Here is an 18,115-nt window from a genome sequence, read left to right on the forward strand (position 1 = left end):
CCAAACCCGGGAAGGATTGACACCTTCCTTCTAGTTACCGCCCCATTTCTCTTACAAGCTGTGTCTGTAAGGTGATGGAGCACATGGTTAATGCTCGGTTAGTCTGGATTCTTGAATCTCGATGGCTACTTACTAGTGTCCAATGCGGCTTTCGTCGCCGCCGCTCCGCTGTTGACCACCTTGTGACCTTGTCGACATTCATCATGAACAACTTTTTGCGAAGGCGCCAAACGGTAGCCGTGTTCTTCGACTTGGAGAAGGCTTATGATACCTGTTGGAGAGGAGGTATCCTCCGCACTATGCACAGGTGGGGCCTATGCGGTCGCCTGCCCCTTTTTATTGATTCCTTTTTAACGGATCGAAAGTTTAGGGTACGTGTGGGTTCCGTATTGTCCAGCGTCTTCCTCCAGGAGAACGGAGTGCCTCAGGGCTCCGTCTTGAGCGTAGCCCTTTTTGCCATCGCGATCAATCCAATTATGGAATGTATTCCACCTAATGTCTCAGGCTCTCTCTTTGTCGATGACTTCGCGATCTACTGCAGTGCCCAGAGAACATGCGTCCTGGAGCGCTGCCTTCAGCGTTGTCTATACAGCCTCTACTCATGGAGCGTGGCAAATGGCTTCCGGTTCTCTGAAGACAAGACGGTTTGTATCAACTTTTGGCGATATAAAGCGTTCCTTCCGACATCCTTATATCTCGGTCCCGTTGTTCTCCCATTCGTGGAAACAACTAAGTTTCTAGGGCTCACGTTGGACAGGAAACTGTGTTGGTCTCCACATGTCTCTTATTTGGTGGCCCGTTGTACACGTTCCCTTAATGTCCTCAGAGTTCTTAGCGGTTCATCTTGGGGAGCGGATCGCACTGTCCTGCTTCGCTTGTATCGGTCCATAGTCCGATCGAAGCTGGATTATGGGAGCTTCGTCTACTCGTCCGCTCCGCCATCCTTCTTACGCCGGCTCAACTCCATCCACCATCGGGGGATACGTCTTGCGACCGGAGCCTTCTACGCTAGTCCTGTCGAGAGTCTTTATGCTGAAGCTGCCGAATTACTATTGACCTACCGGCGCGACGTACTGCTGTGTCGGTATGCCTGCCGGCTGTTGTCTATGCCCGACCACCCCTCTTACCAGTCCTTCTTCGCCGATTCTCTCGACCGTCAGTACGGGTTGTATGTGTCTGCCCTGCTGCCCCCCGGAGTCCGCTTCCGTCGCCTGCTTCGACAATTGGATTTTGCCCTCCCTACCACCTTCAGAGTGGGTGAGAGCCCGACACCACCTTGGCTCCAGGCTCCGGTTCATATTTATCTCGACCTCAGCTCACTCCCGAAGGAGGGTACTCCGGCTGCTGTGTATTGCTCACGGTTTGTCGAACTTCGTGCTCGACTTGCCGGTCACACCTTTATTTACACCGATGGCTCCAAAACTGACGATGGTGTCGGCTGTGCCTTTGTCGTCGGGGCCGCCACCTTTAAATACCGGCTCCTCGACCAATGTTCGAGCTTTACGGCCGAGCTTTTTGCTCTCTATCAGGCCGTTCAGTATGCCCGCCGCCACCGCCATTCATCGTATGTACTCTGCTCTGACTCACTCAGTGCTCTTCAGAGCCTTGGAGCTCCCTATCCGGTCCATCCCTTGATTCAACGGATACAGCAGTCTCTCCATTCTTTCGCTGATAATGGTTCTCCTGTCAGCTTTCTGTGGGTTCCCGGACATGTAGGAGTGCCTGGGAATGAGGCTGCGGATGCTGCAGCCAAGGCTGCAGTCTTCCTGCCTCGGCCAGCCTCCCATTGTGTCCCGTCATCTGACGTTCGTGGGGATGTATGTAAGAGGCTTGTGTCGTTGTGGTGGGATGCTTGGTCATCCCTCCAAGGAAACAAGCTCCGGGCAGTAAAACCGCTCCCAACTGCTTGGACAACCTCCTCCCGACCATCTCGGCGAGAGGAGGTCCTTCTGACCAGGTTGCGGATTGGGTATTGCCAGTTTAGCCACCGCTACCTGCTCTCCGGTGACCCAGCCCCGCAGTGCCCTTGTGGTCAGGCATTAACAGTGCGCCATGTTTTATTGTCGTGTCCCCGTTTTAGTCAATTTCGTGTTGTCCTGTCCCTGCCATCTACTTTACCAGATGTTTTAGCTGATGACGCTCGAGCAGCTGCTCGTATTCTGCGTTTTATAACTTTGACTGGCTTGTCCAAAGACATCTAACCTTTTTACTTATTTTATCTGCATCTTTGTCAGGTCCTTCTGGTGTCCCCCCATCCCCTTGAGTTTTACTAGATTCCATGTGCTCTAACAACAGTGACTGGGCGCTAATGACCTCAGTAGTTGAGCGCCCTTAAACCCCACCAAAAAAAAAAAAAAAAAGTTCGTCAGCAGTCAACGCCTGAAGACGCTGATATTTTGCTTACTAATGTTAAATATACGGAGAAGGAGGCGGTGAAGACTTTTTTTTGGTTCTTTAGTCTGGGGCATACGGACACTCGTGAACGTCAGTGGTTGCTTGTACTGGCACTTACAGAAATAAGAAGATCGTGTTATTTATGAAAATAAAATCCAAGGTTCCCGGCTTCGTCATTTTAGCCCATAAAATATTGAAAAAAATTAAATTAATCTCACGATCTGTTTTGAATATACATGGAAGCAGTGGCAGGATAGTACAAGATAAGAAAAGAAATAGAATCAAAAAGTACTGAGATATAGTCTGAACAACATTAATAATAAAGGAATAGTACTAATTTTAATTGCGGGATGCAGGCCAAAGCTTCTGCTTAGAAAATATCACCTGTACCACAGTATGAAGGAACAAATAAGGCTTGATATTGTGGCTTTAAACGACAGATGTAAAGAGGATACAAAAAATAGGTTGGCTGTAGCAAGAAAAGAACAAATATGTTGACATATAAGAAGCAAGGAAGTCTTCTCTGAAAGTATTTGTCTGGGATATAGACCTATACGGATACAAAACGTAGATTATAAATGATGCAGACAAAACAAACATAGAACCTTTTGAAATAATGTGGTACGCTGAATATTTATGGATATATCGGATAACCCCTTGAAGAGGTACTGAATTCAATAGGAAGAAAAGATCTTAGTGGCACAAGTTGTCTAAAAGAATGAAAGCGTGTGTGGGCTGGGTAGGGACAAATTAAAGTACCTGTGCAGAGATGAAGAGTCTTCCACGGACTAGACTAGGACGGCTGTATCAGATCAGTCTTTGCACTGAAGAATACATGAACAACAGTGCCAAAATCAACAAAAGTATGCCGAATATCAGCGGAGCAGTGACAGAACCATTTGCTCTTGAGAGATCGACGTTAATTTAAAACGTGATATAAATTTGAAGACAAAAATCAGTAAACTGGATGCTGCAATTACTCAACTTTGGCAAATTCTTGCTGGCTGTTTGATAAAAAAATACTGTACCAGGGGTGCGGCGCAAGTGACATTGCGCAGTTATGGAATATTTAAGCAGTCCTCATCTTCCACACAACTTCCGGGACGAACACATGTGTTGGTGGTTCGACTGTGACTGCCAGGTTAGCAGAGGCAGAAGCAGGAATACTGTATTTATAACTGTGAGTCCACTGGCCAAGCTAAAGTGGGAAGGAGAAAAAAACGTAAAAACATAGTCGTCAAAAGAAATGACGCACTTAGAGCAGCACTTCAGTTTCTTTTCCCTGCATCGTGTTACACGTTCAACAAAACGATTTTGGTCTCATTAGAGCAATTCTGACCGATAAACATCTGATCGGAGGTGTGCCAGTTTTGCTTCGACAACGTATCAGATGTGTTAAGAATAGATAACTTTAGGTGAAATCAGAGTCTTTTAAAGCACTTCTGTGACCGTGAAATGTTCAGCTAACAATTTTGAAACTGCTCGTGGTTCTTGCTGCAAGCAGTATGTAACTGACCTTTGTCGTGCTGGTGTACGAAGAGACCCTTTTTCTCCTGTATAAACAGTCTCTGTTTGATCACACCATGACGGACCTGAACTGATTGTGAGAAAGAGATAGCTATGGTATTTTGTGTGTTTGGCGCATTCGTATCCTGTTAATCGTCGAAAACTAATATATGTATCGATTTGTCCGTCCAGGCATCTTTTCTATAAACAGTACATGTGCAATCATTTTGTATGCTGTGTTCCTGTGGCCATATTCATCCTTGACGAATGCCATTACAGGAGGTAGTCTTGTGAAGCAGTGCATCCTGTAGCACATATTGTGGTTTAAACCTTCAAAAACACAAGGTGGGTCAGGATTTATGGTCTCTCACGGGAAGCTTTTATCTAGAAGATAAAAAACTATCTTGTGCGTTGTCGCCCTGTTACTCTCAGTAACTGTTACATACTTAGCTAACAGTAACAATGTCAACCAGGCATAACGGGGTAGTTGAGGTTGCCACAAGAGAAACTGACGTGATAGATTCTACTTTTGCGCAGCTTTCAAGATGTTGTGTCCCTCAGTGATAACCCGCTGCAAATTCCACACACGAAATTATTGCAAAATAATCATTTTATGTTTATATCACATACTTGAAAAGACCTGCAAATCGCCTATTAACCACTACTGCAAAGTAAATGGAAAGATCTTGTAACGCGGAGACTTTTATGAGATGGATAAAACACGTGGCGATGCTTCAGCAACTGTCCAGTCCAGTCTCCTTACAAAGAAAGACAGTATAATGACATTAAAATCATGTTTCGAATACAGATTCATACTGCCTAAGTACTCACGATTTCAGTGATAGTAGACACGGGCGTATAAAACAATTAATTAAAAAGTCCATTAAATTAATTAGAATTTTAGTATATCCATTGTGAATGACGAAATGCGACTGTGGTTTAATTGGCGATTTATATGGTAATAAATATGCAAACAATCGCTTTTTTTAGTTTTTTGATATGCTTTATGATGTGTCGACAGAAGTGCCGACACAGTGTGATTTGAGGGGACCGCAATGCACGCTATAAACACACGAAGGATGGCGTGAGGTCTGAAACAGGATACGTAATGAATGCTATAAAGAAAAGTACGTAGCTTTTGGAATACTTAACTTTAATCCATCCTTGTTGTATACATCGTTCTTGATGAGACATGCTTTATACGATAAGTATCAATTGCTATGTAAGGCTAATGGCGCCTTGCTAGGTCGTAGCCATGGACTTAGCTGAAGGCTATTCTACTTTATTCCACCATAAACGGGTTTTTGAGCCACTGAAAGTCATGATCAGATGCAAGTGTTACAAGGACATTATGCTGTGGACCAAATGTTGCTAGTTGCTATGCTGATGTTGAATGTACTGCCTTGTAGTAACTGTATCAGATCTGTTCCTATAATGTACATTATCAAGCTATGTACACAAATATACACAGTATTTAACTCCACTTGGTTTTACACTGATTCACTTTCAGGGAACTATCATGAGATAAGTTCCCCAACGTGAACGGCTTGCAGCAGCGAAGCCCCACAGGAAGCATTTTCACTGCCACCACCCCCAGTCGAGTTGGCTGCAGGTAACTTTTTCTATTGGAGGACACACACTGCTGTGTTGCACCTAACTTTACAAAAGCACACACACACACACACACACACACACACACACACACACACACACACACACACACACACACACGCACGCGCACACGAACATACACATACAGACAGAGGGAGAGAAAGACAGAGAGTAAGAGAGACCCTCTTCGGGCGCCATTCCAGTGTTCATGGTCGGTCTCACAGCATACCTGTATAAAGAAAAGTAATAGTACGGGAGTTGCCGCCATTTTCTTGCACATGTTTAGTTTCTACCTCCTTGGAAGTGGCCATGTGTAGACTCAGCCAGTCATAGTTACGATGTTCCACGCTAGTACACTTGTGCCAATCGTGGTTATTTCGTAATCACGCTGTTTGTATCACGAGCAACCGGTATTGCGATTTAATCAGTGGTAACGCAATAAGCCTTGTCGTGTCGCTCACATGTCTTCCTCATTGCTAACAACTTACTTTCGTGTTTTTCGTTTCTCATAATTCACCTCAGTTTTTCGATCGTCACACACACTAGGGACCGGACAAGCTATCATCTGTTCTCATTTCTTTCTCATTGTTTTTCCATGCATTTTACTCGTCCGACAACGAGACGGCAGCTTGCCAAGTAACCCAGAAATGTGGATTCATTGAGTTCCAATTTATGTGACAAGACTACCTCGCTTTTATCGTGTTTTTGTAGTCGATATATCTGACTTATTTTCCGTGTACTGTCTGTTACCAGCCTATAGTTTTCACCCCTGTCCTCTTCATTAAGTTAAATTATTAACCCAGGCGCTTGAAACACCCGCTGTCGAATAAGTGGGCTGACGTCCCACAGTCATGGGACAAAAGATTAGCAGAGCGAGAGTACTTTTATCTGTTGACAGGGAAACTGTGACAGGCAGCGTATCTCGTTTCCATACAATCAATAAGGATAACAGCTACAGACTCACCCAAAATCTTCAACACTGCAGACCTCCGAACAGCCTCTCGGAGATTCCAAACAGACAGTACAATGCAATGCCATGCACAATTCAAATCTACACAACTTCGTGCTCTCGACAAGCTCCAGCGTTTCTCGTTGGTTGAGGGTTCGATCAGTACTCCAAAGATGAAAACGCGCTTCAATGGTGACACAATGAAACAGTCCAACGATTTTACACGATTAATCGAAGCTGACCATTGGATGTTTATGATGAATATTGAACAAATGATTTCGTGATTTTCAAAATAAAAAAAACTGTGGGAATAATGAAAGAGCAATTTGACAGGCAACTTTCGAGCCGACCCTTAATTACGTATTCCCAGAAACTTAGAGCCTTTATCACGACACTGCTCTTGTATTAGTCATCTACATATACAATTACATCCATTTTCTGCAAAGCACTGTGACATTATTGTCACATATTGCTATCCGATATCTATTCATTTCACGACTAGTGTATTGTGTACTGGTCCGTGACTGGCAGTACCCAAGATCGATTGACAACGACAAGGGATCGTACTGTACCAACGTCTCTGTGCCGTTACTGCAGAGTATCCTGTTGCGCAAAGTACTTAGGCCGCCAGTCGAGCACCACATCTTTAATTAGGTACAGTTTGTTATTTTTTAATAGATGTTAAGACTGCAGAACGCTATCTCATTGCAGAAGATTCCAGTTGGAGAGGAGCCTCTGATGACGACAAGAACATAGCCTGCGCCGCAATCACACTGGCAATGAACTAATCGAACACGAAATCAGCCTTAGTACAATTAATATTGCGGCCACCTCAACCATGCAAACAGCCTGTCTGTCAAATAATGGGAACAACACCCTGCCTAGACACGACGCCGAAATCGCACCAAGCCACGATAGAACTACGAATAATCACTTAACAATATTCACACACCAATGGTTACTGAAGTTAAGCAGTAGTGAATAAATGGGCCTATTTAATGAACGACTCTCGTTGTCTACGATACTGATCTCGTCAGAGCAACAAATTACTTTAATTTCACTACCTGATTATCTTGCGTGATGATAAATGCGACATCCAGCTAGCAATTGTTATCTTTTGCGACGAGCTTTTCACAACGCAGTACGTACTCTCTGACATAAACTCGGAACTATTTTATTACTTGTACTAAAATACCAATCTATCTACCGTCTTGAAATGATTATTCTGTTTATGGACACTTCCATCACTACTGTTAGGAATTAAAACATTTTTAATTCCCCCTTAAATATTTTTCCAACTCGACGCAGCGATAATATGTAAGTGATGAGAGTTCGCATGCATCACAGAATAACGAATCTCTGTTAGTAGCAAAATCTTTGGCCTTTCCGTAAATAATTCAATTACTTCAATTAAACTTATTCATCATTTAGGAAGCTTTTTCCCTTAATTGAAATCTTTTCTTTAATATTGAGAAGATCTACTTTCAGTAGATTATTTATAATTTCATTCTTTCAAGAACCTTTTACCAAGCACATTTAAAAAACACCACATTATACGTAATATCGACTCCACTGTATCAATATCACTGAATTACACTCGTTTATACTTCCGAAAATTCTATAGATATATTCACACTAGATACCAGTTAAATAGACTGGAAGGTTTCCTTTAACCCCAATAAAATTGGATTTATTTTCCTTCTAGATATCTCAATACACGTTGGTTATCACCAGTGAACGAGTGCCAGCAAATATATTATCATTCCCCACAATACGAAAACAAGTAATAAAAAAAATCAAACAAAAATCCTAAATGTCACCGCCACTTTTCAACTAACCGTAAGTTACAATTTAAAAGCAAATCTTGACCTCTTCAGGCGTTGACCACACGCGACCCGCTAAGTTCTCTAACATTTGAAATCGGTCACTCGTCACCTTGATGAATCTAGTTTTGGTTTAGCTACGTATAGCTCGTTAAATGGTTCCTTCAATTTACTATCGCTTGTCTACTCAGTGATACGTGCACACCATCACCGTATAGTGAAACAGTTCGTCGTTCTATGAGCCAATTCGCTGTCTGCTGCAAGCTAGTGGTCTCGAAAATACAACTACCAACACGTGTTCGAGGCTTTCCCTTCTCGATACACACACGCAAAATACCCAAACCACCTCAATAAAAACGACAAGCAGCCCAATTACCTCTGGGCGCGTCGCGACCACTCAACATACAATGCAGACGGGATATCGGTCACACCGATTCCACAAAACTCAGCACCTAACAAATCAATCTCTCAGTTAAATCAGGCTCACGCGGGTCTCACCCCAGCAAATTTTACGAACGAAACTGTTCCCACAACTATAATCAACAAAATTCCGTGCACTCTCCCAAGACTTAGGTGTCAACTGAGTAGCTTCACTAGACCACGCAGTGAAACGCTGTAAGATCAGACCTGATATACACCACTACCACCACTTGGTCGGTGAGAGGTCTATCCGGGAACTAACTACCCTTTTCGTTGTACAATAGGAACCATTTAAAACGAACAAACACGCAACGCCCGGCCAACTTTTAACAATGAATGTAATAATCATCGATGTTGTCGATTCTTCGCAATAGCGGCCGGCTGCTGCGCGTTCTCAGGCGGCATCTCTGGACGCAGCGAGGGCGATGTGGTATATTGCTGCAGTCGCGCATGCTCGCCACCTGCTATTCCGTAGACGCTCTCATATCATCTAGAACACAATTTGATTTTGGTTTTACCACATCATACACGTATATTATCGTGACCACCAGGTGTTATCATTGATTTATCACGCAGGACGCTCGGCACCAGTAAGGGCGAAAGTACCCCGTGCGTTTTGACACAGCACAATTGCCATTACGTTCGTGGACACTTGGACTGTACGCCATAAAAGGAAGCTTCGCATCCCGCTGGCGTTTTCAGGTGAAGCTGGGCGTCCTCTTCGTCGGCCGATAAAACTTCAGCAAGCGTCAGTGCATCAACCACGCCTCTGTGGAGAGGGCTAACCTTGGCGTAAGTTGAAACAGCCCAGGCCACCACCTTTATGTGTGGGCGAGCGGCTGCAGTCTGGGTGGTCAATGGTGCGTCTGCCTCGCCAAATGGATATAAATTTAGAACGATAATCTGGCTTCTCTGCGCCGACTTGTTAGACCTGATGCTGTAGCGCCACCCAGCTAGTGTGGCAACACCGACTGTGTTTTCGTTCTAAAAATTCCGTCGCCCAATGAGACTGCGAAGTGCTGCTGCCTAGCAGACGAGGCGACCAATCGAAATACCGTCGCTTCAGACTAGTGCCAACCTTGTGAGAGTAGAATGCGCGTCTTGTAAGCAAAGAGGGGAGATTTTGCTGTCTTTTCCCCGTTCTTTCGAAAATTTTGTGACATTTCTCAGCCGTGACGTTGGCAATAATAATGAGTTGGCTTCTTCATCTGGAATTTTTGAGAGATTGGAGGTTGGGCAGGAGTAGGATTTTTGTTTTTGTATTCAGGGATGGAGCTTCTAGGGACATGGCCAGTGATCGAGGGAGACGAGAGCTGACGTCCATCCGTGACTGTTTGCCACATTCTGTATACTTGGGGGAAGTAAATTTTCGCAATTCTCAGTAGCGCGATCCGTAATCTGAACAGTATTCTTCCCATTTGTTTTTAATGTCCATCCTAAATGCTGACTTTGTTCCAACTCGAATTTCTTGCATCAGAGAACTTCGCAGACAAGGATACATTGGTGCTATAGCCTCCATGCAGTCTTTCTTCCGGAAGGTTTCTCCCACAGTGTTAATCTCACCTTTCGGTAACTTGATTCGACGTTCAGTTACTATGGTTTCACTGCAACTTTTGACTATCTGTTGTTTCTTTTTTTAATAAGTTAGATTCTATTAAATGTTGGTGCCGTGGAAGAAGAGGGAGATGGTGTGGACAGATTACGGATCAAGCTCAAGATCGAAGTTAAACACACAGCAGATGAAGTGCTGAAACCATTGCAGAGAAGGAAGAGAAGCAGAGGATGGTTTAACGATAAGTGTAGACAAGGAGTCAAGAGAAAAGAGGCTCAAATGGCTGACAAAGAAACATGATGAAAGATTAAGGTTGGGATACATGCGGGCACACAGAGAAGCAAGAAATGTCCTCCGAACAAAATAACGATTGTATGTGCACAGCAAGATAACATCGAGAGAAAAGGATGGAACAGTAGGCAATATACGAGGGCAGTTCAATAAGTAATGCAACACATTTTTTTTCTGAAACAGGGGTTGTTTTATTCAGCATTGAAATACACCAGGGTATTCCCCAATCTTTTAGCTACACAACACTATTTTTCAACGTAATCTCCATTCAATGCTACGGCCTTACGCCACCTTGAAATGAGGGCCTGTATGCCTGCACGGTACCATTCCACTGGTCGATGTCGGAGCCAAAGTCGTACTGCATCAATAACTTCTTCATCATCCGCGTAGTGCCTCCCACGGATTGCGTCCTTCATTGGGCCAAACATATGGAATTCCGACGGTGCGAGATCGGGGCGTTAGGGTGCATGAGGAAGAACAGTCCACTGAAGTTTTGTGAGCTCCTCTCGGGTGCGTTGTCATGAAGAAGGAGAAGTTCGTTCAGATTTTCAGATGTTTGTGCCTACGAACACGCTGAAGTCGTTTCTTCAATTTCTGAAGAGTAGCACAATACACTTCAGAGTTGATCGTTTGACCATGGGGAAGGACATCGAACAGAATAACCCCTTCAGCGACCCAGAAGACTGTAACCATGACTTTACCGGCTGAGGGTATGGCTTTAAACTTTTTCTTGGTAGGGGATTGGGTGTGGCGCCACTCCGTTGATTACCGTTTTGTTTCAGGTTCGAAGTGATGAACCCATGTTTCATCGCCTGTAACAATCTTTGACAAGAAATTGTCACCCTCAGCCACATGACGAGCAAGCAATTCCGCACAGATGGTTCTCCTTTGCTCTTTATGGTGTTCGGTTAGACAACGAGGGACCCAGCGGGAACAAACCTTTGAATATCCCAACTGGTGAACAATTGTGACAGCACTACCAACAGAGATGTCAAGTTGAGCACTGAGTTGTTTGATGGTGATCCGTCGATCATCTCGAATGAGTGTGTTCGCACGCTCCGCCATTGCAGGAGTCACAGCTGTGCACGGCCGGCCCGCACGCGGGAGATCAGACAGTCTTGCTTGACCTTGCGGCGATGATGACACACGCTTTGCCCAACGACTCACCGTGCTTTTGTCCACTGCCAGATCACCGTAGACATTCTGCAGGCGCCTATGAATATCTGAGATGCCCTGGTTTTCCGCCAAAAGAAACTCGATCACTGCCCGTTGTTTGCAACGCACATCCGTTACAGACGCCATTTTAACAGCTCCGTACAGCGCTGCCACCTGTCGGAAGTCAATGAAACTATACGAGACGAAGCGGGAATGTTTGAAAATATTCCACAATAAATTTCCGGTTTTTTCAACCAAAATTGGCCGAGAAAAAAAATGTGTTGCTTTACTTATTGAACTGCCCTCGTAAGAGACTTACAGGACAGCCAGGTCCTTCAAGAAAGGATTTAACGTGGGGAGAGACGAGATCAAAGGCCAAGCAGGACAACTGATAAGAGATGAAACGAAAGCTACGGAGGAATGGAAGAACTATTTCTAAAATCCCCTGAATGTGGACGACACCATCAACAACGTTGCGACAGCAGCATCAGAAGAAGAAGAATTGCACGGAGAAAATAGAGTAACAGTACGAACAGTGGAGAATGAACCGCCGTGCATGGAAGACATAGGGGAAGCCATAACAATGCTGAAGAGAGGAAAGGCACCAGGAATAGATGGTATGCCTGCAGAGATGTTGAAAGAGGGAAGACATATCCTACGGGCCAGAGTATACCATCATTTGGAGACAGAAAGGATCCCAGCAGAATGGAAGCAGTTTGTCGTCTGCCATATACTAAATAAAGGAGACCCAATGAGATGCAGCAACTATAGAGAAATTACCTTACTATGCACAACTTACAAGATCCTGAGCAGGTTGTTGCTGAAGCGACTAACTCTGTACGTTGATGAGGTACTTGGACTCTAAGAAGCAGGGCTTAGAAATGGACAATCAACCGTAGACCATCTACATATAATAAGGCAAATACTATCAAAGAGCTGGGAATTTCGCAGAGATGTTCACTGTATTTTTGTCGACTTCCAAAAAGCGTATGATAGTGTGAGCAGGCAAGCAATATTGCAAGAACTGGAAAGACAAGAGATTTCTAGGAAACTAATAAAAATAACAAAAGCATGTATACAAGAAGCAACATGCATGGTGCAAGTGAATAGAAAGATGTCAGAAATGTGAAGACTGGAGTACGACAAGGTGACTGCCTCTTCCCCCTTCTGCTTAATCTCGTTCTGGAAAGAGGACTGACAAAGGTAACAAGCCTGGAGACAGGAAGAGAGCTGGGTAGAAGAATCATTACTCTGGCTCATGCGAATGGTGTAGTTTTAATAGCACAGAATGAGTAAGAGTTGGTTCAGGTGGTGAGAACGTTAATGGAAGAGGCAATGAGAGCAGGCATGAAGATGGATAAAATCAAATTTCTTGTTGTAAGCAGAGGGAACGATCACGGAACTTTAAATGTAGATCGTAAAATCTTTGAAAATGTGAAAGAGTTGAAATATCTCGGGGTAATACTCAGTGAACGGGACGACAGAGACCACGAAATAATGGCAAGAATCTAGGCAGGGAACAGATGAAGGTATACACTCGAAAAGCTGCTGAGGACCCGGCTTCTAACGAGATCTACAAAGATTAGGATCTAGAGGACAGTAATACAGTCTATCGCCCTATACGGAGCAGAGACCTGAACTATGATACGAAAGATACAAAGAAAACTCTTGAAGTTTGAGAACGCTGTTCTGAGAGAGATTTTTGGGCCAATGAAGGATGGAGACTACTGGAGAAAAAGGAAAAACATCGAGTTCCAGGGGCTGTACAGGTCGCCGGACATGGAGGCTGTGATTAGAGAAAGGAGACTGAGGAGATACGGGCACGTAAGGTGGCGAGGTGGCCAGATCGCCAGGCAGTTGGTGGAAGAAGACATCAGAGGCAACAGACCGAGGGGAAGACCACGGCTGAGACGGACTGACGGGATCAGAGAGTATATTTGTGAAGTAGGACTAGATGCAGAAGACTAAATGGACCGTGAAAGATGGAGGGGACCGATTGGCGAGGCCAAAAACCGACTACGTTTGTGTGGCTAACCTAGTAAGTAGTAAGTAAAGGTTGGTCACTGTTTGACCAACCTTTGTTTCATTCAAGAGGAAAGGGAAGTTCTGTGAAAGGCAAATAACCTTTAATTTACCTTTGTTCAACATTAGAATAAATATTAAGTCTATTAAAAACAGACTTGTCTTCCATTTCTAGACACTTAACTCGTCCTAAAGCTTTCCTGGCATACTATCAAGGTATGATTTACTGTGCCGGTGTTGTCCTTCGCATACAGCAGCCAGGTAGACGACGGGACACGGGGCTTTAAATGTTACAGTATAAGCAGCTTGAGCATACACGCTGCATACATGGTGTCCTAGAAGGAATTGTCAATATTCAGAGTAATAACAGGAACGATCATTCGAAGCAAAAGATTCTGGTAAACGTGGGTTGCAAAATACATAAATTAATAGCTTTGAGCACTAGTTCATCTTCGTTATTGTGAAACGCCTTTCTTCTGCTGAATAAGTTCCCGTAACTCTTAAGTTATACACCTTAGTGCCCATGTTTACTGGACATTTTGTTGTTTTGATCCAAAATATGAAAAGCAAGGAGCTTGCAGTAGAAGGGATGTGTTTCGCAATATTGAAGATGAAAATGTCCTCATAGCCCCGAAGGTCTGCATTTTAGAATCCACGTTTACTACAACTTTTTGCTTCGAATGTTCGTTCCTGTCATATATCCCTTCATATTGACGATTCCTTCTAGGACACCCTCCATCAACACTATGAAGCGCATGGCACCGGGTGCTTCCAATTCTACTACTTTCCGTTCCCTTTGCACAATGAGCGCGCGACAATGTGCTGCTTAAATGCCTCTGTATGTGCTACAATATTAGTCTAACATTATCTTTGTGGATCGTACATGCGCGGTACTTGTGGAGTTGCAGGATAGTTGACCAGAATCTACAAGCGTCGGCCAGCTCATGTCTTTAGCATTCCCGTGACGCTCTCCTATGAGCCCAACAAACCTGTGACCGTCTTGCTGCATTTCTTTGTGTAAGTTCAATAATCCCTGGTAGTCACGTTTGGTAAAGGGCCCATACACTTGAGCAGAATTCTAGGATGGATTGCACAAGTCTTTTGCAAACCATTTCCTTTCTTGTCTGACTGCATTTTCTTAGTATCCTATCAATGAAACGAAATCTGGCACCTGTATTACCTACTACTGAGCCTATGTGATCGTTCCAGTTCACATCCCTAAATACAAGTAGACATTTGTACAGGTTGAATGACCCCAGTTCCGACTCTTTGGTATTGTAGTCGTAGTATACTACGTTTTTCCAAATGGCTCTGAGCACTATGGGACTTAACTTCTGAGGTCACCAGTCCCCTAGAACTTAGAACTACTTAAACCTAACTAACGTAAGGACATCACACACATCCATGCCCGAGGCAGGATTCGAACCTGCGACCGTAGCGGTCACGCGGTTCCAAACTGTAGCGTCTAGAACCGCTCGGCCACTACGGCCGGCACGTTTTTCCATTTTGTGAAGTGCACAACTTTACATTTCTGAATATTTATAGCAGGTAGCCAGTTATTACACTACTTTTAAATCTTATCAAGTTCTCATTGGATATTTGTGTAGTTTTTTTTAATAGTGCGTCTTCATAGGTAACTGCTTACACCTGAGAGTTCTGTTGATACTATCAGATCATTAATACATAACATGAACAGCATAGGTCCCAACATATTTCTGGGGGACACGCCTGAAGTTATTTCTGTCGATGACTCACCATCCAAGAGAACGTGCTGCATCCTCCCTACCAAGTAATCCTCAAACCAGTCAAAAATTTAGTAAGTGTCTCTGGTACTGAGTCAAATATTCTTCGGAAGTCAAGAAACACCGTGTTAGCATTAGTAGCTTGATTCATGGCTTTCAGTATGTCATGTGCGACGTGTGAGTTTTGGGCTTAGAACGACCTATGTTTTCAGAATCCAAACTGGCTGGCAAGGAAGGAATTATTCTATTGGAGGCACAGTACGCCGGCGTTCGGAATATGTTCCAAGATTCTATAACAGCTGGACGCCAGTGATACTGGACGTTAGTTCTGTGCGTCACTCGTTGCCACATGATGAAGCAGCATGCGTTTCACGTCTGCCAGTCGAGATCGATGACGTGCTCAAGCACCCATGCCACTGCGCTTCCGCTACAATAGTACTTCAAGGAGACAGTGTCGTAGAACTATTTTCCCGTTCTGTGCTGCTCTTCACCTAGTGTTTGCCTGCTGTGGCATTTCTTCCAAGCCAGCTGTCTCCACGGACGCTCTTACGACGTAAGAGTACTACTACCTGTCTGCCGCATTCATCGATAATATTCCTCATTCGGTCTTTGTCGCTTTTTGCATCTAAAGCTGTTTATATACTCCAGAGGCCACTGTACAATGGACGGGGGAAGGTACTGCGCACCAATATCATGGATTTTTTGTTCTATTCCATTGCAAATGGAGTGAAGAAAAGTTAGTAGTCTATAACCTCTTCCTCTAATTTCTCATAGTTTATTCTCAGAATCCGTACACCATATTTACCATTCGATGCTGTAGAATTTGACATTTCTCAAAAACAGACGCCCTTCTTTCACAGATTCCCTTTTAAGTTTCCAGAGTATAGCTGTTGTGCTTTCTGGGGCTATGCCGACATGTTACAATTTTATCAGCACTGCGTCTGATTTCCTTTAATATCTGCTGCCACGCCCTCTTGATACCGCTCGAAACGCCATACCAATACTCTAGAAGTAGTCGCACTAGCTTCTAGTATCGTGTTCCCTTACAGGTTCACAACGCCTTCCCCATTACCGAAATACCGATTTTATTTGTTCGTCCCGTTCGCACTCCTGCGTGGTCATATCCCCAGATACAGGGAGGGGCAAATAAAAGTATCCAGGACGAGTGGTGGCAACATCAATAGAGAAGCCGGGCAAACCTTGCAGCACATTTTCACAGTCTTCACGCCTGACGAGAGTAGTTAGCAGAGGTCAGTCTGCTCGCAGCCCTGGATGGCCACGCAGGTCACCTGATCTGTCAGTGTGAGGAGCTCTCAAGTCTAAGGTGTATGGCAACAACTAGTATAGTCTTGAAGAACTGCAGCAGAATATCTCGGATGAGACTACAGCAAATCCAGCAGTCCAGCTTCTATCCACTTTCAGCAACTTGCTCACCAGGCCCAAAAGTGCCAAGAGGTGAACGGTTACTTTCAACATCTGCTAAGTCAGGCTAATACTGTATTTCCTTTTCTATGCAGTGTTTATTTCTACGCTGTTCTCCGGGCCACTTTTATTTGCCCCTTCTTGTACAATGGCGGACAGTGCTACACAGTGAAAACCTTGACCAAATGGTATCAAACCGGTATTCGAGTATTTCTATGCCTGTGGGACATGTTGACTATAATTTCATCCTTATGCGAGCTTATTTTCAGTGTTTCCAGTACAGAAATTTAGTCATTCGTACAAATGAAGAATTGTATTGTAACTCAAAAACATTTCTTTAATACACAAGAGGGGCAGAGAATCCACGGCTGCAACCTTGCGCAGTCTCCTAAGCAAGAGAGATTTTCTAATTAAATTTAATTCACTTATCCTGGATGCTTGTCAAGTTACGAATCTATTTATATCAGTCACATGTCGATCACGTTATTAATTCGAAGACCGACAGTAAATAAATGATGTTAAATCAGTTTTCCCCCAGCAATCTAAGATCACCAGTGGCTTTCCTGAATAGAGCAATATCGATTGGTGGCGGCGGAGAAATTTTCCAGACTGCACATAACTGTCGCCATTAATTTGTAAGATGACAAAATTCTGTAGAGGCTCCGAGCCGCTGCTTATGCATTTCAAGCTACGGTTACCTCGCTACGCAAGAGTACCATGCTTTCCCACCTTCACATAATTGAAACCGCTTCCAAGTCTTACTCACTCTAGAGCGAGAAGCATGTTCAGGGGCTGTGCAAATGCAGTTTACCACCATCTTTCGAACACTGAGAAAATTCGAGTCATCTGCATCAGGAATATGCGAGCATCATACAGACAGGTTCCACTGTCGGCTGTGGTCGAAGGACAGCAAAACGTGTGGTGACGAGAGGGACTGAGAACAAGAGTGTGGCAATAACAGTGGGTATTTATCCTTCTAGAGGGCCTACACCACCAGAAAATCGTGGGATTATTCGACTGGTTGTGAATCAAAAGAGCGGAAATCGAGGTAGAGGTTACAGGCAGACTTTCACCACGAACCATCGGAAACAAATTACTCGGGTCTGGGTTGAGGATTCGAGTGACTATGCGTCGTTTATCTCTGACACCATACCACAGACAACTGAGACTAGAACTGTGTAGTGACTGGATCAACTGGAAAGTTGAGTGACATTCCGCGGTGTTCAGC

The sequence above is a fragment of the Schistocerca serialis genome, chromosome 6, assembly GCF_023864345.2.
Source record: "Schistocerca serialis cubense isolate TAMUIC-IGC-003099 chromosome 6, iqSchSeri2.2, whole genome shotgun sequence".
NCBI lineage: Eukaryota > Metazoa > Arthropoda > Insecta > Orthoptera > Acrididae > Schistocerca > Schistocerca serialis.